The sequence below is a fragment of the Varanus komodoensis genome, unplaced genomic scaffold, assembly GCF_004798865.1.
Source record: "Varanus komodoensis strain SLA01 unplaced genomic scaffold, ASM479886v1 scaffold2, whole genome shotgun sequence".
NCBI lineage: Eukaryota > Metazoa > Chordata > Lepidosauria > Squamata > Varanidae > Varanus > Varanus komodoensis.
Window position 1 is genome coordinate 50,108,858 of NW_025335568.1, and position 21,321 is coordinate 50,130,178.

The window sequence follows — 21,321 nt, forward strand, 5'->3', positions numbered from 1 at the left end:
GGTGTGCATTCGGCCAGTACATCCTAACTGCCCAATCAGGCTGACTGGGTCATCCTTGGCCATGAGTATCAAAGAAAGGAGCAGCTAAAATCACCCAGAAGGTCACAGTGTCTGTCTGATGAGTAAAGGGTACAGAGATTTATAGATTACGGCTGGCTTTCCCAGAGGTGTTGGATCACAACTCCCAGCATCCTCCAGCCAGCTCAGAGCACCCTCCTGTGCCTTTCAACGGGAGTGGAAGCGCCATGCTGGCTGTGCCTCCAAGTTGGAAGGGCAACTTGGCGAGGGCCATCTTGGAGTCTGGGAGGGTGGGTTCCACAACCCTCTTGTGCATTGCTGCTGTTTTGGCTACACAGGGATCCATGCTTGGGAAGCAGGTTCACCAGTAGTATATAAGTGTAATGGTGGCGCATGAGTCATGACTCACTGAAGTCCGATTGAGTTCACTTGATCTAGTCTGAGCATGGCTAAGGTTGGATCCAATGCTGTTATTTTTGTTGTAATGGACTAAAGGTACAGTCCCACACATGTTTGCCAGAAAAAGTCCTACAATGCCCAACATTCCCCAGACAGCATTTTTCTTTTTAAAAAAGTTCTGTCTAAATATGCATACAATTGCATTCTCACACAGCTACCCCCCTGGAATTTGTTTACCTGATTAATTAATGTAAAGCCACAGACATAACAGGAATTGATGTTAAAATCATTGGACAAAAATTAAATAACTAAGAAACTCTTAAAGTGGAGCTGCTGAGATAAAACTGACTAGTTCTATGGAAAGGAATATTATTCTGTCTGTAGCATTGACCCAAAAAATAAAAAAAAATCTTGCAAGAGAATTGCTGGATACAATCTATAATTTAATCATGATTCGATTATTTACTTGATTTATACAATCAGCTATTAAAATTCATTTGTTTCACAAAACAGCAGCAGTCAAGTTGTTTTATAATTTCAGAATCAGTTTCCAGCAAATGAGCTTGTTGAACATGAAGGCAGATAATTGTTTTCTACTTTAAGTACAAGCTTCAAATGAAGTTGCCTAGCCTGTGGCAGCAGTCACTGTTCTCCTTTTAATATTGTAATGTAACTTTAATGGAAAGAGCAAAATGATTGAAAGCTTTAGGAATACACATAATGTGACATAATGGTTAGAGGATTGGACTCATCTTGGGGACACCTGGGTCCTAGTCCCACTCAGCTATGAAGCTCACTGGGTGACTTTGCCCAGTCACAGACTTTCAGCTAACCTACCTTACAGGGTTGTGGTTGTGAGGCTAAAAGGGAGAGAGGAACTTTGTAAGCTGCCTTGATTCCTTTCAAAAGGAAGAAAGGTGAGTTTAAATATGTTGTTGTTGTATGGGCATGAAAACAAATGCACATGTACACATAAATGCTTGCTCCAACTTGGAGCCAAAGATTAAGTGGATGGGGGAAAAGGAGCTACTAGGCAGAGTCTGGGATTCAATTTCATCATTTTTGTTTCCAGGAAAGTACTGGCTTGATCTGATTTGGGATCCACTTGTTCATCTTTCTGTTTTTTTAAAATATTCACAAAGTTATCCTCCAGCACCAAGTTTTGAATGCATGAGTTCTCTTCCTGTCAGCTTTCTCCACTGTCCAGCTTTCACACCCACACATAATGATTGGGAATACTGTGAAATGTCCTTACACTTTCCTAGTTTCTTCATTGCTGTCCTTCCAATCTTTCTTCTAATTTCTTGGCTGTGGTCTCTATTTGAACTGATGACTGAGCCAAGGCAAAATAATTCATAATGACAATTTCTTCATTGTTTACAATAAAGTTCTGTAATTCTTCTGTAGTCAGATTTTCATGTCCTTAACGTTCAACTGCAGTCCTGATTTTGCACTTTCTTCTTTCACTTTCATCTGAAGTTTCAATTCATTGCTGCCTTCTGCCACTCCTACAGTATAAACATAGCTACAACAAATCTCCTCTTAAAATGTACTGCATGCCATAGAGTTTGTAAATCAGCTGCAACAGTGGAAACATGTCATTAGAAATACTGGATCCATTTGGTATCACTCCCTCAGGACTCCAGTGGCCAGCATGGACCAGTGCATGTTTTTTCTCAGCAATCCCTGCTGAGGGAGCTGTTTTAAATATTAGTTAATATGGCCTAATAGAGCAGGGAGTTGGGGGGCTGAGGAACATACACACAATTTCTTCCTGCAAACCTTCCCTTTGCTGTGCAAGACATTCAAAAGTATGTTATGGCAGCCAAGGAGAAGATGCAGCGATGGAAGCCCTGTTTCATGTGGGGAAAGTGGAGCCATGCTACTCTTGTGCAGCTCAAGAACCATCTGTTTGTTGTTGTTGTTAGTCGTGAAGTCATGTCCGACCTATCGCGACCCCATGGACAACATTCCTCCAGGTCTTCCTGTCCTCCAGCATCCCCTGGAGTCCACGTAAGCTCATGCTGACTGCTTCAGTGACTCCATCCAGCCACCTCATTCTCTGCCGTCCCCTTCTTCTTTTGCCATCAATTGTTCCCAGCATTAGGCTCTTCTCCAGTGAGTCCTTCCTTCTCATTAGGTGGCCAAAGCATTTGAGTTTCATCTTCAGTATCTGGCCTTCTAAAGAGCAGTCGGGGTTGATCTCCTCTAGGACTGACTGGTTTGATCGCCTTGCAGTCCAAGGGACTCACAGGAGTCTCTGCCAGCACCACAACTCAAAGGCCTCAATTCTTCGGCACTCAGCCTTCCTTATAGTCCAACTTTCACAGCCATACATTGCAACTGGGAAAACCATAGCCTTGACTATATGCACTTTTGTTGGCAGGTGATGTCTCTGCTTTTTAGTATGCTGTCTAGATTTGCCATAGCTTTCCTCCCCAGGAGCAAGTGTCTTTTAATTTCTTGGCTGCAGTCCCCATCTACGGTGATCTTGGAGCCCAGGAAAATTAAATCTGTCAGTATCTCCATTTCTTCCCCATTTATTTGCCAGGAACTGATAAGACCGGATGCCATGATCTTAGTTTTCTTAAACTCTGCTCTTCCCCAGTAGCATATTGAACACCTTCCGACCTGAGGGGCTCATCCTCCAGCGTTGTATCTGGAACTGTCTATGGGGTTTGCATGGCAATGATACTGAAGTGGGTTGCCATTTCCATCTAACCATCTGTTAGGGATGCTTTAACTTGGAGCCCTGCCTTGGGCTGGCAGCTGGACTGACGGCCTCTTGGCCCCTTCAAATGCAGCTCTTCTATAATTCTTTGACTTCTCCTGGTCATGTTCTATACCAGTTGATGGCATTAGTACTTCATACTGAAATAGGTTCACAATGGACTCCACAAGGGAAGGCTGGTGCCTGCTTATCCAATGCAGCCTTCATGTTCAGCTTTATAGGAGCTCTCCACGGTGCTGAACCCTATTTTGGGAATGGACCTCAGTACCAAGGCTAGATCCCATGAAGTTCAAAATAAAAGCGGCAATGGATGGGGAGCCCTACTGGCATTGGAGTCCCCAGCCTACCCTCGACACCATCCCTGCACCCCCACTTCAGGTGTACTAATTGCCTCTCCGTTCCCCTCCCCACTGTGTCTCCTAGCACAAATGCAAAAATGAACATAGAAAGCTGCATCATATCAGATCAAGCTATTTTCCCCATCTAGTCTGGCATGGCCTTTCGTGAGTGACAATGTATTCCTAAGCATCAGAGTTCTTTTCCATCCCTCCCTACTCAATCCTTTTACATGGACCAAACATGACACATTCCATGTGCAAAGCATGTGCTCTACTAGTCAGCTACACTGCTCCCCAAAACTGAATGGTAGCAGAGATCATATGAAATATGCATGCATTAAGAAGAAACCCAGAACCATCCCTTAAGGGTTTCCTAAACATTTTGCTTAATAGTTGCACAAACAGGAAGAGTTGAATCACATATTCAAGTTCAGTTTAAAACAGAACAAAACATGACTTTAAAAACTAACATAAACACTACTTTTTACACAACCATACAATTTAAAAATTGGAATGATGCATTTTTTATTGTTCTGTTCCTAATATTAGCATTGCATGCAGCTTTTACATGATATAATATAGTGAAGAAAGCAAATTAGAAAAATGGCTAAGGATATCATTTTCCTGTTGATATATTTATCTACACATTTGTCCACTTTAGGCTTGGGAATATGACCAGGTAGATAAAAAGAGAATATGCACATTCCTGGGTTTTGTTTCTGGGAATATAGGCATTCAACTCTTTAATATGAATACTGTCTCTATAGAACATAGAAATGTCTCCAGCCGGGTCTGGTCTGGTAACAAGAGCTAAACTTGGCTGTATTTCATTTCATTCCCGCTGATAGTATTTATCAGCAAAATCTGGATAAAAACCTCCCGAAATATGCAACATAAGCTTGATCATAACTGGGTTGCTGAGGAGGAAAGTGAGAGGATTATCTGGGAGCCTGGAAGCACAAATATAAGATTGTATTGTCACTCTGGACTATAGGCCTCCTGGCAAAGCGTAATGTAAGGCTCAGCTGACAGGCCGTTTGACAGCTGACAGACGAAAATATGAAACTTAAATTCTTCTTGACAGATAACTTTGTTGACTGAAAAGACCCACAGAGCACTACTGCAGGATAGGGAGGGGGGGCATGCGCACCTACCCACTGCATTCAGCAGTCTTTTCCCCCCTGCTGTTTCTTTAAACATTTCCCTTTGTCAGCAGATGATAAGTATCTCCCGAAGTGTATTTGTTGTTCTCAGAAATACATAAAACTTGTATTAAGAAAACTATTAAATTAGAGGGGTTTTTTTTCTTTTGCAACAAAGCAACACAAAGTCTTAACAACAGAGCTAATAGGTATAAATATAGTATGTGGACATGAAATACATTTTCTCTGAATGATTTGAAATAGATAATGCGTTGTCTGAGCCAGGAGAGCAGTTGTTAATTCTTCCAACCCTAGATGACATGCTGTGACTGTAGAACACCTATTAATTTGCTCATAACTGTCCCTAATCCTTGGTGACTGCAAATTTTCTCCATATTTAAAATTTGCTACCATAAATGTTCTCCTCTGTCAAGAGGGTTTATGTCTCCCCACCTTTTGAAACCCACAGGAGATGTAACTGGACACCTTAAATAATTGAGATGAAGCTGTAGCAGAATTGTAGTCTTCCCTATTTTAGTCACTAGATACCAGTAGTAAGCATTGCCTTTCCATTGCTGAGGAAGTAAAATAAATTGATACCATCGCAGGCAATGTAGAGCCGAGGTGAGCAGAAGAGAGCTTTCAAGATGTTTGGGACTTTAGCTCCTAGAACTCCCTGCTAGCATTGTCAGTGGTCAGGGATGCTGGGAGTTGAAGTCCAAATCTACTTTCTGTCGATTTCTGTTGCAGAGACCTTCACTAATCAGTATACTTCTGTGCGGTTTTATAGAATGCATTTTGTGCTCATATGGGGACAATATGACATGTACTATCAAGTAGGACCAATGCATGGGTAAAATCCAACCTGTATGCCTTTAAAATACACAGAAGCTATGACTGGGAAAGAATCATCCACTCACTTCTGGATATTTTAAAGGGATACATGCAGGCCCTTCACAATTGAACTCCACCAATGTATGAAATGTGTCAAAACCTTCCTAAATATGCTATTTTGTAGGGTAAGCAGACTTCAGCTAGTGGTATCAATTTTGTTTTTAACTAGAGTCCTGCAACCAGAGCCTAGAGCATGTGATGAAGACTTTGAAAGGGATAATTTAAGTCCAGGATTCTCTCTGCATGCAAAATGCATATTGTGCAAAAAATCCACTCCTGCTTCTGGTGCTCCTCCTGCAAATTTCTTTATTTCCATACTATTATTGTGAAGGGGGCAATTTTAAGGAATTGGAAATCTGAATGTAATTTATATTTCTTGTGTAAGTATTAGTGTAATTACTGAGAGGGGACAAAACAGACAAGACACTGGATATGTTTGATCAGCCATTGTCACATTAAAGTAGAAGCAGCAAATTTGGTAAGCGTGGCAGCATTGAGGGTTGGTGCATTAACCTGCAGCACTAACATAAATGCACCCCTTCCAATCAGCTACTTTCAGTTTCACAACAGGAAGAGAAGAGGCATGCATTGCTGTTCTTCTTTTTACCCACAGCAGAGTTAATAGCAGCTGTATGGGGTGGGGTGGGGTGGGGTGGGGGAGCAGTTAGATTGGTAAAACAGTACAGAGGGTTGATGTGCTTGTCTCTCTCATCCCTCCCCACTCATTTCTTGAACTCTCCCCAAATTAAGAGTCCCAGTGGCTGCTTCTAGGTAAGAAATTGAAATGAAAATGAGAGAAAATCTAACCATGGGTCTCCTGCATCTTATCTGTTTGGCCTATAAAGAGTACCTCTAGTGGAAGATAGCAAGTTAGTGCTGCAACTCCCTAAATGATTCCACACAGGAAGGAAAGAAGGACAGAAGTAGTTTAGAGAGTTAAATGTACTTTACCATCACTTCTGACAAGACTTGCATTCCAACATATCTGGAGGATACAGGGTTGGAGATAGTTCTAAGCATGGTGGTTGTTCACTTTATGACATGCCAGGAGAACAGTAGCTACATTCCCAAGCTTGGAGAAATTTAGATACTGGTAACCAGTCCAGTGTAAGAAGCAGAGTATGGCTGTGCAGACAGAATCAGAAGCAGGGGAAGTGCATGCCTTTGTGTACGCATGTCTGTTCAGTCTCTGTATTGGCTCAGGTGGAATGGAGATTGTAGCATATAAACCAAAGAAGTGGGGAGAAATCTGTGTAGAAAATGGCATAAAGAAAACCACCTCACCCAGCCACTTGAATTCCTGAGGATAATTCTAAGGATTATGTCTTGAGACATCCTTTTTCCAAGTTTGCTTTCTTCAGCATTAGGTTAGAATATGGAACTTATGCATTTTAATGATTCATTAGAAATTCAGAAAATGTTAGCAAACTGGGGGAATACAAGTACACAAGTGGAGGACTTCAGACAAATAACTTTCTCACCAAAACATATATTTTATTAATACATTTATATACCCCCTATTAAAGAAGCTTTTACAGTGGTTCTCCTTTCTGCCAGGCCAATTATCCTTTTCCAGCTGTTCCCAGAGAAAACTGAGATGGACTCATCAATATATTGAGCCCTGGCCTTAATTAATGGAGTCTGGCAGGTCAAGTGGACAACTGATGTAGCCAGGAGCAGGATTGAGCCTTGGGCACAAGGGGGGTGGGAGTGGGGAGAAAAGAAAAGATAAGCTCAGTTTGCCCCTGCCACTTTCTCCAGTTGCCATGACAATGCCTGATCTCAATCAGAAATCAGAGAGAGATAGAGAGAAAGAGAAGATAAGAGTGATGACTTTTCTAAAGCCTTCAGGTCAGGGCCAGTATGTGATCATCACCCAGGTAGACAGCCCTTGAATGCCAGACTGTAAGACTAGGCTGGGATCCCAGGCGCATGGGAAGCCTGGAATGAAGCTCCTATGAAAAGGCAAAGGAAAGATTTGTGGGGCAGAGAGAGGGAGGAGGAAGATGAGGGGAGCCAGCCCTGTGTCTGAGAAGGAAGAATCCAGGCGCCACCAGTGTAACAGCTGCCTCAGGTATGTAGCCAGTTTCAGCTCGTTCCCAGCTCTGCCAAGCCCTAAACATGCTCGCTCTTTCTCTCCCTCTCTCCCTTTCGCACACACACGCACACACAGGCTACCTAAAAAGCCAGGCATTTTGCTAGATAGCATCTATCTTGCAAAGCAAAACCCAGAATCTTGACTTCTGGGCATTTCTCCCAACAATTGTTTGTGGTTAAATCATTGTCAGGTCCTGGAAAAAGAGCAATATGTATTATTATGTCTTGATAGTGAAAACGCAAGCTATGTTGGAGAATTTTCCTACCTCCAGTGCCAGTCAGTTAACAGGAGGATTGCCTGATCATAAGTTCAAATAGAAGAGACTTTGCTGTCCAAGCTTTTTCCAATGGGTGCTAGCTTTCATGGAAAGTGCTCAAAGGGATGCCCAAGGCAACACTTTGGGAAGAAGCAGAAGCAAAGCAAAGCAAAGCAGGAAAACTGTTTCTTTCCAGAATTTCCTTAGTGCTTGGGCTTCTGCTGTTTAGGAAGAGGTATGTTATGAGAGGGGCTTGGGAGGCAGATCTCTGGAGTGAGGAAGAATAACTCCTCCAGGGATTGGGAGAGAAAGGCTATTCTATTTGGGGCTCATCCTCTCCTGCTGCTCTTATCCGAACAGCATCAGGTTTCAGGAGTATCAATCTTCCCCAGGGCCCAATATGTTTCTAAAGACCCACCGGGAGGAAAGAGGCCAGCAACTCCCAAAAGCAGCAGGAGGGACAAGGGGAGGTACTAAGAGATGCAGCCGTCATCATGGGAAGGGGATGAGCTGAAAGAATTAACTGCAAGATAAAAATGGATAAGCAGGCATTGGCATGACTGCAGAGCAATAGCAGATGAGGCCCTTGGGGTGATTCTACAAATTAATGATTTGTTTATTTTTAAATGTGGCTCACAACATGAACATAATGTTTCATTTAAACAATACAGATTAAACCTTTATTAAAATAACACTACCATAAAGCTGGAGGCAATACTGAAATTCTCAGCAGCCTACATCTCAAAAGTCTTGCAGAATAAAACACTGCTATTATTTTCTTAAACTAGTACAACAAATCTGGCTTGCTTCCATCCAGACTGAATTTCACAACTGAGGGCCACCAGCAAAAAGGCCTCTTCCTAGTTGAAGAAATTTGTCTTGAAAGGGTTTTGTTGACTGATTTCAGTTCAGACTTGGGGAGGAGTATATGCAGACCAAAACAAAGAAGCTTTAGGTTAACATCAACACATTGAATGTAGCCTCCAGATTACTGATTTGCAATCAGGTGCTCTTGTACTAATATATTTTTCATGTGGCTGGCCCCATGAAAACCTAAGGCTACATTCTTGAGTATGCTAGCTATGCCCCTTCTCCTGACCATACACCCTTTTCTTGGGATACTGATAATTGGAGCTTTTCCAACTTTTCCATAGCGCCCCCTACCATCTAGAAGGTACCCATAACTAAGCCTTAGGAGAGGCATTTCAACCTTCTATACTAAAATACGCTAGTAAGTGGAGGGGGTAGTTTTGGCACACCCCTTTTGTCACTGGCCCCACCCTTCTTTTGCTGCCCACCAATGGAGGCACCCAGTTAGACTCCAAATGACATTAGGAGAGATATCAGGCATTGGGAGACTCCGTATCCTAGGGTTCCTGATGGCTATAGATTCTGCAGCAATGCTTAGGATTTAATAGAAGCCCTCCCCAAGGCCACTGCCTGTAAGAGAATGGAAAGGGAGTGGTAGACACAAGGGATTATGGCCATTAAGCCCATTACAAACTTGGCCTCAACTTCAAGGAGGCCTATGCCCAATACTAAATGGGTTGGAGGACAAACTTTTGAGATTAATTATCTGAATTTTCCCCACCCCTCATTTGACTCAATGCCATTATTAACAGGTGCACATTTTTAGACTCAAAGAAAGCTGCTTTATTCTAAGTAGGGTGGCCGGATGTCTTTATTTAATTATTCTGCAGTAGACAACCTTTTGCCAGAGAACCATCTTTTATTTGAAGATGTACCCTATTGGAAGATCCTTTAAGATATGCTTGCTACCATTCAAAACGTATCTATCAGTCGTTATGGGCGAGCTGCAGGGCTGCCTTGTAGAGAGGTGGCTGCCTGCCTTCTTTTGGCAATCTGTAGCTTGGCCCATTCAGTGCTTTCAGCAAAAGCTCTGGCTCTGAACTTCAGGAGTCTTCCAGGGAAAGGAGCTCCACAGCTGCAGGCCAGTTGCTGAGAATGAACTTGTCTGTGCATCCTCGCTGAAGGGGCTTGGCTCACAAATGGAATAATTCAGAGCATACTCAGCAGACCTAACTAAAAGACTGTAAAAAATTCTGCCCTAATGGAGGAGGTGGTCCCAAACCAATGCATCTAAAACACAAGGAATGAAAGTCTGCAATATATTCTTCATCATCTGATCAGCAACCAAGGGATGTTATATTGTGGTTGTTTAATTTCAGCAACTACTGTCCCATTTACACGCACCAGTGGAATGAAATTAGCTTAAATCCAAGAACTTCAAGTTAAGTGGGTAGTGAATTGGGCTGCCCAGGTTATAATTTACTTTTTTCATCCAGCTCAAATACTACCAAAGTGAAACACCATCCTTCAGTGGTTGCAGAACATCCTGCTGTGTAATGTTTTCCGCCACAGTTGCTGTCTGGTAAGGAAACTACAAATATTTGGAATTAATGCTTGCCTTTTGATGCCAATTCTTTGATTGCTACCAAATATGTGCACTGTAGAAACGAATCACTTCACGTGAAATTCCAAGCCTACACATTGCTGGGCTCTGTCAGTGGGACTGCTTGGCTGCCCAATTTGGATTCTTTACCCCTTTAAAAATGCATTTGGTTCCCTAATGTGAACAGAGCTGGACAAGTAATAAAGTTAATGTTCCACATTTAAGCATGCCTTCTCATTGCTATAGAGGAATCACTTTGGTAATGTTTGTTTGTTTTGTAGGAGAAAATGAGGCAGGAAAGAGTTGATACATTTTACTGTGTGCTTTAAGATGCATTACTGTGCCACTTACTAAGGGATAATTTAGTCAGAAAATATCAAGTGTTTGGTCAATCTTGTAATCACTTTCTAAGCAATCTTGTAATCACTAACCAGTCGTACTTGAATAAAGGCATGGAAAAATATGGTCACTCATACATTTTTGCAGTTTTTAAACAGAAATAAGACCAAAGGTAATACGTTAATCTTCACTATGTATACTATTGGTATCCTCATGCAGCAGAAGCCTAGCAGGATGGGAGTGTCACAACAAACATTTACCCAAATACCTAGGGAAATGTAACAAAAAAAGCGTTAGTGGAAAAATCATCTTTCAGCAAAATTACCTAATATATTTGCTAATGGTATCTGATTTAAAAGCCATAAAAATACTGGGATAAAAGCACATCCGATGAGGTGTTGTATTTATAAGTGTTTGTCACCTTGGCAACAAAAGCTATATTCGAAATCTAACACTAGCGTTGATGGGCCAAGACCTTTTAAAATTGGTAAATACTTCTTTATGGCAGCGATCTGCTTTCAGCAAAAGAACACAAAAGCTGTAAAAGGCAAGTTCTTCATTGCATAACAAGTTTTTACTAGCTTTCAGCTCTGCTTTGTGCTGTCTCCCTACTTTACCTGCAAGCTTTTTTTTGCAACAAAGAAAATATCACAGTGAAACATTGATTTCTTTCCCCTATATCCAGAAACAATAATACCAGCCTATGGTTTTTTCCCCTATTTTTTGCATTGGCATCCTGATCTAAAAACACATTTCATTGAAAGAATGTATCCAGGGATTTCAGGGAAATCTTTTCCTCAATAAGTGTATGTAAAATCATAGATGAGGACAAGATTATCAGTTTTATACACATGTATTTAAATGGATGTTACCACTCAGCCACAGATCTATTTATTTTGTCTGGATTTTGTAGCTACCCTTTAAGTCAAGTTAGCTGATATTTAAAAAAAAGGATAAAAATAAACACTTAAAGATACAACCTGTGAAAAACCAGGATAAAACCCCACGCAATCATTCATATCCAGTCTATCAGTACTAGCATCTTCTAAAATTATTTGCTTAATTAAGAAAATAAGAATTATAAAATATTTTGAGTACTGAAAAATGCTACTGAGTAGTTCAGTAGTAGTCATAATAAGAATACTAATCCTACAGTAGCAACAATGGTACTGATAAAAATCATTATTATGAATTTATTAACAGCACAATCCTATACCCACTAGACAGCATCAAGACAGCAACAAGATTTTTCAGATTCCCAAAACTGAGGCTGGAAAAGAGGTCCAACCTCAGATCCAAGGATTCAAACTCAGGGCAACCTCCCCACCACTTGCAGCCAAAATGGAAAGAACCATACCAGTTGCTTCTCTGAAGTCTCTCTTGAGACCTCGGAGAAAAGGTTGAATGTATGTTCTGGGGGCAGGAGCTGGATGAGACCAGTAGTATCTCCATGATACAAGGTGTCCTAACAACCTCTTGATTCTTGCCCCAAGGGGCAACATGCAGACAGTCCAAGTGACCATCTAAGTGTTATACAGGATGAGTGGAGTGTGAAGGTGTCCTTGGCCTCCACCTTCTACCTGCCATTGGATGGATGCTTGTAATACACTGCATGTAGAAAGTTATGGTCATCCAGATGGAATTGTGCCTAATACAATTATGCATTCATCAAGACATTTTAATGCATTGTTTGTTGCAGGGTTTATAAATCTAGAACACATTTCCCCCCAAATAAGGTCCCAGCTCTTAAGTGTCTATCTCAGAAATCAAGCCACTGCAATCAATGAGAATTATTTCCATGTAGTTTCCTGAACCAACCAAGGAAATCCATCTGTAGGTTTCCACATAAGCAACCAATGAGTGTGTGGAGGCACATTTTGATGCACAACTCTACACACAGTGAAATTCTTCTCTGGGTCTATTCGAATGGCCTGGATGTGGCTTTTTAGGTGGATGGGGATTTGCATATCTATCTGGGGTCACTGGCATTTGACTAGCACTGGATAGATTGTATTACATTTAAGAGAAGAATTGTAGCCAGAGAAGTCCTGTGCAGCAACCTACTAATACAAGTGACAGGAACAAACAGACAACTGCCCTTGTGGTTTCTTTGTGGGATCTCAAATATGGCTGAAAACAGAATTCTGGACTAGATGGAATCACAGTCTCATCAAATGCAGTTGGGAGTGGTTATAATCTTGTGTACTTTGGAAGCCTCTCCGGACTGTCATGACTCAGTCTTCCACATCATGCACCAAGCTGTCAAAGCTGAAGAGATATTATTAATCTTTAACTGAGATTTCTAAAAATAATTTCTTGCAGGGATGTTGTGTATGCATGAGTACATGATGTGAATAGTATGGTAAAATGCAGCAGTTTAGTAAACATTGGCACTTAACTGTTTTTTTTTGCATTTAGGAGCCCAATGGAAAATGTTCCACAAATCTGATATTAGTATTACATTTCAAGAAATACTGGGAATCCACTATTAAAGCTGATTTGAAGTCACACTGAAATGAGGAAGGTTTAAGTTAGTCACAAGTACCTTTTCCCAAAATTAGCTCAGTTGGGAAGACTTTCATCATTTTCCAGAAAATATCAACATGTACTAGGACAAGTTGAGAAATGTTCATACTTATAGGATAAATCTTTATATTGATCTTGCGATCATATAAAGGACATTTAAAAATGCCTAGGAAGGATGTGAAATAATTTGTGTAAAGATGTATTTTGAATTGGACTTTTTCTCTGATTCACACTCATATATTCTTCCCAATCAGCCCATTTTTGCTCACACATAAGGTTATGGATTACCATTCACTATGGACATTTATGGAATGGAATGGAATGGAATGGAAGGGGGGGGAGGGGAGGGGAGGGGGTGGCAACAATAGAAAAAACAATGCAGTTAATGGAGAATGGTGCTTCTACAGGAATTAAGAAATTGTAGACTAGGACTCTCACACTTTTTTCAACTCAAGAGTCAGATTCAATTTTGTAGAAACTTTCAGGGCTGAATGCAAAAGCAAAGGGAGGGCTGCCAAGAATGCCAACACATTTTTGCTGAAAGCTCTTATGCCAGTAAGGTGCCATTAGAATGCACATTTCAACCTTTTACAATTGTGAAAAACTATGGAAAAAGTCAGAAAACCACCAAACAATTGGTGATCACAGGAAAAGGGGTATGTCAGTCAGGGTTTCTATATCCTTCTTTCAGAAAGAAAATAATTAATCACTTGCATTTGTCCCAGATTGTTCATGAGACGACTGGATGTTAGTATTTGTTAATTTATTTATCTCCTATTCTGATCTAAGTTTAAATTATGAAGAAAGCATGAATGAGCAATGTTCAGGCACTGGTGGTGGTAGCAATTAACAGTACAATACCATCAACGTAGACAGTGTGGAAGAAAAAACTGAAAGAATGAAAAAGTGCTAGAACAATCTAGCAAGCATGGATGGCATAAAAGCCTCCACTGAGTGCTTTTCTACTTGAGGTTTTTATTGTGCACTCATAATCCTTCACTCACGTTAGCATCCTCTGGAGCCTCTCCATGTTTTCTAGCAATTTTGCAGTTTTTTTAAAAAGAGAGGAATGTCAGATATTAAATTTCAAATGCAGAAAAAACGGCAATGAAATTTTCATGACACTACATTGTACCTCTGGGGCTTTCCTCCAAATGCCAACTTCAAGGGAGGCTTGGAGGATGGCAACAAGGAGAAGCGTTTTCTTTATAGTGGCCCCCCATCTATGGAACAACCTCCCCACTGCAGCCCACCAGACACCAACCTTGTCATCTTTTCTGCTCCAGGTTAAGATGGCTATTTCCGCCAAGGTTTTTAACCTCACACTTGCTTATCCAGGGGCCTGAGGGTTTTAACCATCCTAGGTGTTTTTCTTTTACAGGCAGTATGGTTTTTAGTTCTTTAATGTTTCTTTTCATAAGATTCCGTGGACAATACAATAGTTTTTATGTACTGTTGTAAACCTCCTCAAGATCTTCAGGTCTGGGGCAGTACAGAAATGAAAGTAAGATTAGTACTACTAGTACTAATATTAATACTATCACTGCTCTGCTATACTGCAGCCCTGTGGTCAGATAATGCAACATGAAGAAAGGCAGAAAAGAAAAACCCCAGAAAGAAAAAAAAAGTGTAAAGGATGCACTCTTCCTCCTGCAAATAAAACAGAGGAAGCCTCAGAGAAGTAGCATGTTAAACACCTCATGCAGAAAAGCCGTATTCCCTGTCAAGCCATAATTTATGCTTCATTTTAACAGACATAAAATTGTCACATTAGTTATTTCATCATGAATCCTAAAGACAAGGCTGGTCCAAGCTTTGACACACAGACAAACACCTGCACATAAACACACACATGACCTGGTTAGATAGGCTGTTCTTAGTTAAATGCTTGTATTTCCAGCGGAGCATGCTGCAAAAGGAAATAACAACATACTGTATGTGGTTCAAGCTACTTTGTTCAAGGGCTGATAACAAGATGGGAACGAAAGATTTCCAATTAACCCAGCCAGAGAGGATCACATGGTAGCCATGTGCTCTTACCCTCAAGTGCACAATTTTTACTTGATTGATAAACCTAACATGGCACTTGAGAATACATTCTGGTTACATCTTAACCATTAGAACTCTTCATTTACCCCAAAATGAATAGATTAATATTAAATAAACTCTACTGGAAAATGTGTCCAATTCATTCATGTATTAATACAAATTTGTAAGAGTCTTGAAAGTCTTGAAAGAAAATTACATGATGAATTGTCTGAAGAATGTGAAAATATATGATACAGTGGTGCTTCCACTATGTTCTTTTTCTGGCATATATAAGCTTTAGAAATCTTGCTGTCACAAAGGACTGATCTAAATGACCCATATATTGGTTCTTTGATTTTAGCCAGATGGGAAAAGCTAGAATCCTGGGTCATCAACGTCTATGAATTAAATGGTTGTGCTAACAATTTTTTAAAAAGTTAGCAGCATTTCCTGTTTGAGCCATTGGAAGTCATGGTACATTAATTTTCTCAGATAGTCTCTTGGAAAGTTTGAAGCTAACAGTGCTTAGATTACAGCAGCACAAACAAAAGACTATCCCCTACAACTTTTTGATGCCCTTCCTAACTATTCTTTATAGAAGACCATCCAAGGGAACATGGCTGACTGAAATAAGCTGGAGTCTGAGGCTAGAGCTATTGGATTTCATACAGGGACTCCAATTAATTTGAATTCCCAGCACTACATTGTCACAATGACAAAAATAAATTTAGAACTACTTTGTGGGGAAGATAAGATGATTTTTGTGTGATTTGGTCTAAAGAAATAATATATAGGGAATGGGCCAAACTCATCCTTACAACTTCTCCATTCTTAATCAATCCACCAATGGATTTGCATGTGTACGTTAAGTATGTCCTGCAAGGTAGTATTTATGTGACAATTCTATGAATTGATTCCCTGACCATGTCCAAGTGGTCTAATTATCATGTGATGGTACATTTTGCATCACTGCTACCTATGTAAATAAAGGCCAGCCAAGAAGCTCAAGTCATCCAAGCAGATATTTAGAACTGGGAGAGCAATTTGTTAGGACCATCACTGAAGCAATGTGCCATCTGAAGAGCTGTGCCCTTACAGGAAGTCCCTTACAAACTGGCAGGAGTTTCTGGAGCAGCCACACTGCCAATGCACAGCTACTGGAGATGTGCTCAGAAGCAGAATCCCACTTTTTGTTCTATGTATGAACCCCCTTCACATATATAATCTCAGTAAAGGAGATTACTGAGAGGCTATAATGTGACCAGTTTATAAGATTTGGAGCTTTACTACACAAGGCTGTCAATTCACTGTATTTACTTTCAGATCTGAACACTACATGGGGAGGAGTTCCTTTCCTGCTTTTCTACTGCCTAACCACTAAGTGATACTGTAGTATACCGGAAGTACACAAGAGGAACCCACACATTCTTTCACTCTCACAATTAAATGCTGCATTTTCCTTGATCTAAAGAGCTCACCAAAAGTGGTGATCAGACACATAACTGAAACTGAAGGGTCATAACATCCCTATGGAAATAGTAAACCACTGTGAGTAGGGAATGACAAGAGCCTCATGTAGAAAAGTATTTGAGCTTAAGACTACATCATCAGAATCTAAAATTTCAAATCTTTGCAGCATTTCCTTTATATCAAACAGAAGCAGCTACAAAGCCCATTCTTGATCTTTCTATTTCATATTAGCATGTGGTCATTATTCAACTCTTCCAGAGGATACTGGGTTTAATGTCTGTATTTCCTTTTCCACCATTGCCTAAGCTCTGACCATATAAGGAACATGTCAGAACAAGTCTGAAACATTCCCAATGTGAGTCTTGCATATTTTCCCCTTTTAAATCTAGGACACAGTGCAAGCCAGCTGTGCAAGTCATTGACTCATGAATCAGCTTCTCAGTGTTCAAGAAAAAGAACCAGCAACCTAGCAGTGCAGTTATAAAGCAAGTAAAGTAACTGCCTAGGGAGAACACATCAGAGCCTCCACAGGCACAAACTTGTTCTGCCATGTACACGCTGAACTCTGTTACTCTGCATCACCACTGGAATACAAAATCAAACTGAATGAATGCTACTTCACAATTCTGTTTTAAGTGCTGCACAGATGTAACTCTTCTATTTTACTATCTGAAACTGTCCTTTCTTTGGTTCTCTTCATACTCAGCTGCTGAAAACCCATTTAAAACTGTTGTGTTCTCAACCCTTAGATCCCATTCAATTTAATGCATGAAAGAGAATCTACCTAAGAAATAAAATATTTCAACATATTGTCCCACACAAGAAAATACAAGCTGAAGTGTCCACATGTATTTGGGCAGTACTGTTCTATAGCTGAGTTTTAAGTAGCCTCAAAAATATAGGCAGCTGTTTCAAAATATGGTTGCTTGTTCAGTACTAGTACATGCTCCTGTTCAACAAACGCCTGCAGAATTCAACTTTATATTAAAGTGATAAATCTTGCTCCCTGCAGGCACCACAAGTAGCCTGCTCACCAGATCCAATCAGCTCCTCTCGGGTTTTGTAACTGTAGAATACTTTTATGAAAAGTGAGAAGGCTACACTTACAGATATATTTGACATTTGATGGCCTCTTCGGTTTCTAATCTCTTGTGTGGATTTAGCTATGTCTCACTCACCAGAAATTTGATTGCAAAAGCCAAAATAAAAATAGTCATGATTATAGTGTATTATCATTGTGGCACATAAAAATATCGTTTACTGGCTTTTCCTAAATGGAAAAGCCTGCAAGTGTGTTAAGCTAATAGGTTGAAACCAGACTTTGCTATACACAGAGCAGATCAATTGAGATCAATGGGATTAAAGTTAGTCATGATTAAGTCCCACTGATTTTAATGCATCTATTATTGTACATCTGGATTTAACCATCGCACACACACACACTGGCCACCTTTAAGGGGAGCCATCTCAAAGTAAATGGCATACATTGTGGATACAATAAACATCCAGTAAAACAGAGACTACCAATTAAAATCAATAAAAAACACAATTTAATTATGAAAAGCAACAGCCCAGATTTACGTGAGTGCCAGCAAAACCAAGTGGCTTTTCACAGCCTTTCCAAAGATTTGCAAAGAATGGTCCTGACAATTTCTGTTGGAAGTCAATTCCATAAGTGCAAATCCACCAATGAAAAGGTCCTATTCCTTGTATTCAAGAGCCTAAGTGTCCTTGCTAGTGGGCCTCTACTAGGTTGACAGAGGAGAAAGCATTCCTTGAAGTAACTTGGGACCAAACAGATTAAGGTTTTAAAAGGTTAAATGCAGCACTCAGAAATATATTGGCAATCAGTGCAACCACAATATTCGTACTGCATCTGTCCATCTCCAACCCATACCTCAGTGGATTAGACAGAGAGACAAAAATTTAGATACACTGTCCGACTATGCAACAAGGTATATCACTATGGTGTTGCCTTGAATAGATGCAAGTCTGGCATCTGACCAAAGAATATTAATGTTAATTAACAGCTATAAAAAGTTCTTCAAATGGTTAATTCATCTAAAGGTGGAGTCTGAAAGAGATTCTTGGGAAGAAAGTTTGAGGAACGCAGCAGAAGCAGGGAGACAGAGACAGAAGGAAACTCAGAGCACCTTGAGGTCCAGGATGCATGATATGAGCTGGCTAGAGAATCTGTTACCTGGTAGGGTTCATGATGTTTGTCTCTGCTTTTGGTCTCCCTGTACATATGAAAATGAAACAAATATTACAGACATCATTGATCTCCAGTGCTTTCGTCAATAGAAATTAAATCAAGTACTGTCCCCAGTGTAAGTGGAAGACATAGCCTCATGAGGAAAACTAGGCATGTCTGTCTAATGTAAATAACAAATAAAACAGTCTCACTGAGCAACTGATATCATAGCCTGGATGGAGGTATTACTAGATTCAGTGGAAGAGCCAAAGGCAATAAAATTGGCAATAGCAAGAGGTTTAGAGTGCCAGTGATTTAAGATCTTCATTTGACTCTTCTCCAGGAGCCATTCCCTGAAGAAGCAAGGGGGGTATTGGCCAGGAGAGGAGCCTTTTCAGTGGCTGCACCCTATCTTTGGAACATGCTCCTCTGCAAGGTATGCCTGGCACTGTCCTTGGTGTCCTTTTGGCACCAGGCTAAGCCCTTCCTATTTAAGACATATTTTTAATGGATAGCTATTTAACTGTGTTATTAAGATCTCCTTTATGCTAGTTATTTTCATATTTATTTATATTGTTGTTACTTTATCATATATTGGTACCGATTATTGTATTGGTTTTTGTCATGATGCTTTACTCTTTTAAATCATTTTTATTTATTTTAAATGGTTTTATTTGCTATAATTGTAAACCACCCAGAGAACCCTATGGGCTAATGTGGTGGCACAGAAATTATTACATAATAAATAAATAAATAAGTGCCTTTTTGTGTGGGGGTGTGTGTCTTGAATAGATGAAATAAGGCTAAAGCAAAAATGCTTAAGGGGTGGAAAGTGAATCCCCAAAGACTGTGCTTAGATCTGGGCAACTCAATCATTATGCTGATGGCTTGGGTATTAAACATGAAGTAGATGGCATAAAACGTACAGGAATATTAGATATAAAACAAGCTTGAGTGTAATTTGATCCAATATATTTGTTATTCTTGGAAAAAACAACAAAGGCACAAGTTGGTTAGTTTTGTTGTTCTCAAATGGAAACATTAGCTCATTAAAAGCAGCATCTGTTAGAAAGCAGGGGCAGTTAAGACAGAAAAATTGGCATAAAGATGAAACATAAGATTTCAGAAGTGGATATTGTGGATCAATTTATAATAGGTCTGGATTTTATTCTTGTTCATGGCTGTGTTATCAATGCTAAAAGGGAATTCTGCAGGTGAAATCTTTCAAGGTGCCTCTCAAATATCTGGCCCAAACCCAGCAGGTTTTCTACAGGCGCCTGAATGGTGAGGAGAATGTTGTTTTGCCTCCTCAAGCGGAAGCCATAATTATGACAGAATGTTCTAGACACTTCCCCACAAAGCAGAGCTTTGGGGGTGGTTAAGATGTGCCCAGGCATGAAGAAGTGAGAAGGAATTGCAGGTAAAACTTTTGTGGACTTGGGACAGACAACCCAGGATGCTATTAAATGCTTCTAACAATTCCTCGACAATAGAAAAGAGGCTAGTGGTGGCAAAGTGTGAGCCTGTCCCACTGATGAAAGCTGGTACAGAAACCTATTCTTGAGTTTGTCTCTGAGCTATACTAGCACAGTGCAGTATTTTTAAAGGAAGAAGCAGCAAAAACTCCTGAAGTGCATTCTGATATATAAACAGGCTTTACTGCCTAAATCTGAACACTAACAGAGTACACTGCATCGATAAGGGCCAAAATGAATGTGGGGGAAAGCCACCCAGTTAAACGAGTGGCCCAAAGAAAGAGACTTGGCAAGCAATACATGAAATCCAGCAGGGAATACCTGAATGTTCTACCCTACCTTGGGCTTCCTGCTTAAGGAAAAGTATGCTGGTACTACATTTTGTGTATAGAAAATTAAACCAAGTCTTCTTCTTCATCATCATCATCAATTTAATTTTGGGAAGTTTATAACATTTTGGGCAGTTTATAACAATCCATAAAGACAGCCAACAAAAGATCCAAATTTTACCTTTAAAAAGCTCACTCTTCAGAATTTTCCCCTGCCCTCCAGCCATGTGTGTATGTACACACACACACACATACTTCCATGCCTCTGATGAATAGGGCTGCTGTCCACGAAAGCTAGTACCACAGGACATTTTGCACATTCACCACTCTGGAAAATGTATTGAATAGATTAGGCCTTAAATATTGTAAGATGATCAATAGGAGTGAGCCTCTAAAGCCAGTATTGGAAGGTACAAGCAGATCAAAATAAAAGAAAAAAGCATTACATCTTTTGAGGCTGTTATTCTAAACAGAGTTTCTGAATACACTTGGAATTGTTTAGCACTACTAGTTTGGGAACCAAACTTGGGAACTTGTACAAAAATCATCTTTTAGAGTATTTTTCTTCAACTAGTATGCCAAGACCCACAAATCCATTCCACCCCAAAAGACATGATGGTATCAGTTCGGGTTTTGCCCAGGTTTCTTAAAGGGCAAAAAAAAAAAAAAAA